The sequence below is a fragment of the Sceloporus undulatus genome, unplaced genomic scaffold (assembly GCF_019175285.1).
Source record: "Sceloporus undulatus isolate JIND9_A2432 ecotype Alabama unplaced genomic scaffold, SceUnd_v1.1 scaffold_20, whole genome shotgun sequence".
In the NCBI taxonomy this organism is placed as follows: domain Eukaryota; kingdom Metazoa; phylum Chordata; class Lepidosauria; order Squamata; family Phrynosomatidae; genus Sceloporus; species Sceloporus undulatus.
In genome coordinates, this window is record NW_024802942.1 from 375187 (window position 1) to 382405 (window position 7219).

Sequence of the window (7219 nt, forward strand, 5' to 3'; positions counted from 1 at the left end):
TGGGCCATGGCAGGAGGTTGCTGTGGCCCCAATCCAGCCAGAAAAGGGGCTGTCTGTATAGCTCCTTATATTGGCATTAAAGACTAAACTTTAAGACTGAGGAATAAATTTAACAGTTCAGCTAAAGGGTTTTTTTAAAATCAATTTTTATTAAAATTCTGCATGCATTCTAAGTTAGATACATCAAGTTTGATACAAAAGCAAAACACACTTTAAATTACATTCAATTAAAATGAATAAAAAACAGTACAGACTATACTACAACTATTAATACTGTACTAAACTAAGCAAAATATGACTTCCAGCTATCTTTTCAGCGTTTATACGATAATTGCTAAGTTTCTACCTACTCCTTTAAAACCTGAAATGCTACACTTCATCTACTAATTTAACTCACATCAGTGATCAAAACCAACAATCATCTTATCGCTCTCATTCTTTTTAAAACATCTCCAAGGTTTCTAGTCCTGAAGGTTCGGGGGAAGGTTTTTAATGATGGGGAACTGTGGTTAGGGTTGCCATATGCTGGTTATGGCCGGGACAATCCCAGATTGGAGGGTCAAAAAAGGTCCCATCCCGGATGGGCATTTTTGACCCTCCAATCCTGTATTTCTGTCTTGCTCCAGGCCACATTTTGTAAAATGTGCCTGGAACAAGGCACAAAGCCTCCTTTAGGCCTGTCTCCTCCTCCTCCTTCCAGGATGGTCCTCCCCACCCTGGGACTAGAGGAGGTGGTGCTACCTAGCTGGCTGAGGCCGCAAGCGCAGCGCCACCTCCTGAAGCTTCAGGAGTCCAGGACTGGAGGAAGCGGCACTCTGCTCAGAGCCTTGGTCTTCTCCAGCCCTGGCTGGAGAGGCCTAGGTGGCCACGCTGGGGCTGAGGCTGTGAGCGCAGTGCCACGCCCTGTGGACCCGACCAGCGCGTCCGGCTAGGTCTCCCCAGGACTGGAGGAGGTGATACTCCGCCCGGAGCCTTGGCTTCCTTCAGCCTTGGAGGCCTTGGAGGTGGCGTCGCGGTCGGGGTCCTGGCTGTGGCCCCCTCCAGTCCCAGGGGAGCTGTGGGGGCCTAGGCCCAAAAGAGACCTTGCCATGGCAAGGGAGCCACAGGGCCTAGCAGGCCAGCTAGGCCCCAAAGGAGGAGGTCTTCCGCCGCCGCATTGTGCCTAGCTCCTTCGCCGCTGGATGAGGCCTTGCCATGGCAGCGGCCTCCTCTTTAGAGACCTAGCTCCTTCATCTGCTTGATTAATTTCTTGTCCTCCAGAACATACAATGTTTCACCTAAGGAGACTGCATCCAATGAAGGGACGCCCCTAAAACTATTAATGTTTCTGGCTTTTAGTTGGTTGTGTCCTCCATCTTTCTTGAATGTCCTACATTTTTGTCCTACATTTTTCTATGTTTTTCCCGGTTTGGTGGTAGCAAATAATGGCAACCCTATCTGTGGAAGTGGCAAAGACAACTGGTTTGGGGTAAGGAAGCTGGAGGTTGTTACACTTCATCTACCAATTTAACATTAAATTACATTCAGTCAAAATTAGTAAAAAACAATACAGACTATTATTGACTTTACCCCAGTCATTCAAGCTGAATAAAATCTTAGAGCACATGGAGAGGCAGGTGAGGTTTCTACTTGGAGATGTATGGGAAAACCACCACAAAAATCTGTATGTGTCTATGATATTCACACTAGATACACAGAAGGTGCCAGTGAAGACACACCCTTGCCTAATCTTACATTTACAGTGGCTTCCTGGCACATTACACATAATGAATTTTATGACTGGTTAACACCCCAGCTTCGCAAAGCCCCTCTTAGCCAGTTTATCATATCTCCATTCTGGTTCCCAACCAAAACTCCCTCCACTATTCATATGATCATCCACCACCCTGGCCTTAGGCAACACCTTTCTTCCTGCCTTTCCCCCAACAGCTATTGTTAAAAACAGACTTGTCCATTCAGCACCATACACACAAGTTTTGCATTTCTATTCAATCTATTCATATAGAGTGATTATAAAAATCTTTCCTAGGTAGGGTTGCCATAAGTCAGGACCTCCAAACCGGGACAAATGTAGGGCAACATTTTCAAATGTAGGACACATTTTTAAAAAAATGGAGGACATGCGAAAAAATTGAGGTTTTTTTTAAAAAATGTTAATATAAATGCATGTTTTTTAGGCATGATCAAAATGGAGGACATTTTGGCATTATTCCTAGACAGATGGCAGAAATGGACTTGCCCTCAGGTTCAACTGTACTTCTCAGAAGTGTGTACTTGGGCAAGGAACTGTGGTTTTTCTTCACTGCGCATGAGTTTGTAAAAATCACAGCAAGTTACATTGGCCGTGCCTCAGAGGCTTGTTGATATCAATATCACCACCACCATCATCATCACTATAATTGTCCAGGAAAGGCAGACTTGTTAGCATTCAAAGTGCCATAAATATATAGAAAATGCACTTGTATATATTTAATAATAAAAAATAATGAAAAAAACCAAGGCAGGGGTGTATATATTTGATAATAAAAATTGTAATAAAATAAAAAATCAAGCAATAATAAAAATTAATAAAATAAAATAAAAACAAGCAATAATAAAATTAATGAAATAAAATAAAGACAAGCAATAATAACAATTAATAAAATAAAATAAAACAAGCAATAATAAAAATTAATGAAATACAATAAAAACAAGCAATAATAAAAATTAATGAAATAAAATAAAAATAAGCAATAATAAAAATTAATGAAATAAAATAAAAACAAGCAATAATAAAAATTAATAAAATAAAATAAAAACAAGCAATAATAAAAATTAATAAAATAAAATAAATAAAAATCAAATAAGTATTTTATCTATTTTTACAAAATTTAAAAACCCAACATAAAAAACCAAGGCAGACCTAATGGTTCTCACTGACTCAGCTTTTCCTCCAAACTTCCTCCTCCTCAATTCTGCCCTTCAAGGCACCCTTCCTCCTCCTCCTTCTCCTCCTCCTCAAGGCTATGGAATCCTGGGAACTGTAGCTCTGTGGACCATTGAGCCTCCTTTTGTCAAGAGAGCTCTGGTGCCACAAGAAACTACAATTCCCAGAATCCTATAGCACTGAGCCATGGATGTTTAAGGGGGGGGGGTTTAAACTATTTCTGCAGCCTTTTGCTACCCCAAAGCCCTTCCTATTTACAAGCAAGGCAAAATCTCTTCCTTCCAAGCCATTGAAAACCAACCCAAGTGGAGGAGGGCTGATTGCTTCTTTCTCATTGGTCAGCTTCGGGAGAAATTTGCATATTACAAGTAAAGGTGTTTAGGGCCTCAAAAACGATCCTGTGATAAAGAATTACAAGAATACTGACGCGGTAGACATTTAAAAGATGAGGCATTTAGACTCCCAGTGAAACATGAATGATTTATGGCCTTTTTCCCCCTCACTGTAACCTGGAAAGTAATGCCTTTTGCAAGACATATATACCAAATGGGCTGGCAATAGCTCTGAGTGGCAGGTGTCCTGAAGACCTGCTCTCTAGGCTGAGCCAGGCAGGGAGGGTGGGACACAGCCATGGGGACGGGTGGAGCTGCCTCCAGGGCCTCTCTGGGGGGGAAGTCCCAGGGGTGGGGCCAAACCGGGGTGGGACTGTGTGGCCCCGCCCCAAACCGGGAAAGTCCCACCCCCAGGCGGGATATGGCAACCCTATTCCTAGGGAATACTTCACTCCATATATCTGAGGCAGCAGATCAAGTCTACAAAAGCTTATGCTACAACTTCTTTCACACAGTTAGTGTCAACGGTACTACAAGAGCCGTTTCCATACTTACATTTGCAGTCTGACTCAGGATGTGTTACCTTTGGCATGTCCTTAGTGAAAAGGAAGCATGAGAAAATGAAGATATGGAGTCGAAGGCTTTCATGGCTTGCACCCATAGTTTTTTTGTGGGGTTTTCGGGCTATGTGGTCATGTTCTAGAATGCATACATTCTAGATAGTGTTTTGTGGGTTTTTCTGGCTATGTGGCCATGTTCTAGAAGAGCTTATTCTTGATGTTTCACCAGCATCTGTGGCTGGCATCTTCATAGAATGCTGACCTGGAAGAGAGTGGCTATACATACACTGTGTGAGCCTGGGTAAGGAGGAGTGATTCCCACGTTAATCTGTGTATTGTTCTGTTGTTGATGGCTGGGCCTCAGGGTAGGAGGATATGCAAAAGAGGATTAGTGTCTGCTAATTGGTGATCATTGTCAGGGGCTTTCTCACTTAAACTAAAATATGGAGGGAGGATATGTACTTTGTTTTAAAGGCAAATTGCAGTGATAGCTTATAGCTGGCTTATAGGCTGCATGCAGTTCAGCCTTGGTGTATATAGATATAGATACATGCACCTTTAAGGATAAATATAACCATTTTCTACAGTCAAAAATCTTTTAAAGACTTTCCCCCCTCTCTTTCTCGAAGGGAAGGAAAACAAACAAGAAAGGTTTTCCATAGATGGGATCTAATTAACATGTAAACCCTAAAAACAACAGAAACTTATCCCACAATCCACTTTATGTCTCATCAGAAATCCATTACAGTCCATAAATATGAAGCCATCTATTTTACTTGACATGAGAGGAAGCATTTGGTTTTATGACTTTTAGTCACTGATAAACTAAGGGTCACAAAACTGTATTATTTCCCTTGAAAAGCTCTCTACACTCCCCATGTTTCACATTCTCCACCCTGGGTGGATCTCCAGCCTCATGTATTTGAAAACATGCACTATGTAATATAAGGTAATGCTATATTATTATAACATTTACTATTTAAAGCCTTACAATCAAATTACAAATGTATTTATTCATATCACATAACATTAAGCCCACATTTTTCCATGCTTTGGGTGATCTGGATTTAAGAGAAGAAAACACAATATGAACACTGTGTTCTTTAACAGAAACTGCAATAAACCTTAAAAAAAACTTATTTCCTTCCTTCCATCTCTTTCTTTAAGTCTCACTTTCTGCCAGACTAGGATTCAAGGCAGTTTACAAAAAGGGACACATAATTAAAAACACACAGAATTAAGTTTAAATAGAATCATAGAGTTGGAAGAAACCACAAGGGTCATCTAGCCCAACCCCTGCACTGTCAAACTAGATTATGTCTGTGGTGCGGATGCAGCCCAAGTAACCTATTATGGCCTGATCTTCCCACACCTGATGAAAACATAATTCACCCATACTCCATCTGCCAGCAGACTGGATCTCCTTCTCCCCATGTAGCTGATGCTCAGTAAAGTATCTTGTAGTGGTGTTGGTGAGTTATAATTGTGGCAATCGTGTCTAAGTAATTATTGTGAATACAAAAACAGTTACAAATTAGGTAACTGTTTCATATTCACAATTGCTGCTTAGTCACCAAGAGGAGTCAGGAGTGAGTTACACTACTACAAACAGTAGTACAAACTTTAGCAAGCAGAGGACACAGCAAGCAGGTTACGCAAAGTAAGTATTTAGAAATAGGTTTAGACTGCATAGTTTTCTGTGAGGTTTTCAGGCTATGTGGCCATGTTCTAGAAGAGTTTTCTTCCTGACGTTTCACCAGCATCCCACCCTGAGGCCTGCCATTAGCAACAAAGCAATATATATACAAATCACTCCTCCTTTCTCAGGGTGACACAGTATATATATACCCAACTCTTTTCCAGGCAAGCATTCTCTGAAGATGCCAACCACAGATGCTGGTGAAAACTCTTCTAGAACATGGCCATATAGCCCCAAACCCCCACAAAAAACTATGGATGCTGGGCATGAAAGCCTTCAACTTCATATTAGATTGCATAGTTTGTTCAGGTTACAGAATTTGTGTTAAACTAGTAGATGAAGTATAACATTTTAAGTTTTAAAGGAGGAGGTAGAAACTTAGCAATTACTATATAAACATTAAAAAGATAGTTGGAAGTCATATTTTGTTTTGTTAAGCATTAATAGTTGTAGTCCCTTTTTGGGAAGTCTGTACCAGGCCTAAATCTCCAAGGAAGGGCTTGTGGGCAGAACTACTGTTACCATTGCACTTGGAAGAGGAGGCAAGTCTGGGTAGAACCCAGCCACATATAGAGCCCCTTTTCAGCCCATGTAGGTGATACACTTAGAATTCCTTTTAGACAAATACAAGAACTCTCTGGGAAGGAATTCTAAGTACTTTGCCAAACTACAAACCTCAGGATATGATAGTTAAAGTGGTATGAAAGTGACATCACTGTGTAATCACCTTGAGTCCCAATTTTGGGAGAAAGGTAGGATATAAACAAATATAATTACATAATAATCACACAGGTAGATTTTTTACACAAGAAGATGCTGCATTGTCCATAACCCACATGCATGACCATGAGGTGGGGAAGCTTGATATGAAGTGGCTAAGTAGGAAATTGTCTAGTTAGGAAATGGTAAGCCACCTTGAATGCTGTCTTAGGGAAAAGGAAGGTTATAAATTAAGCAAACTGTTTAGCTATTTATATATGTCACCTTCAGTGATTACAGCCAGAGCTAACTCTGGGATGAAGGGGACCTTGGCAAATGGGGCTATCTGGGGCTATCTGGTGGGTCACCCAGATAACTAGCAGGCTTATTGGCAGGTATTGAGGAGCAGCAATAATTAACTTTAAAATAAAATTAGGCCAAGAAATGGTGGTCAAGCAGGCTCTGTGAGTTACACAAAGGAATAACTGAGGCTACACACCACACTGGATCCTGAACACTGGCACAGGAACTGCTTACAGGTTGTTGTTGTTGTTGTTTCTGCCTATTTCTACACAGTGTCAAGTGGGCTATGAATTTAAAGGCTCGTTCCCGCTATGCTTTAAAGTGAATTGCCGATCAGTTTATATGACCATCGTTCCCATTTGAAACTGGTTCTGATCCTACTGTGATTGCTTTCAATCACAATGAAGTGAGGCAAATGCAGAAAAACAATCAATCAAACAAAAAACAAACCCTCTTTCCTGTCACTAGTTTTTTGGTAGTTCTTTTGGAAAGAATCGATTCTGGAGCTTGTTCAACAAGTGGGAATGATGGATCAGAATTGCATCATTCTGGAGGGGAGGGACTAATGGTAGAGAGATGTTTACGATCCCTCCTCAGTTTTTGGTAGATCCACCATTCCCCCCCCCCTCTCAGTGCTGCTTTTGTGCTTGTGGTGTGACTTATGAGTGTGTGTGTGTGTGTGTGTGTGTGTATATATATA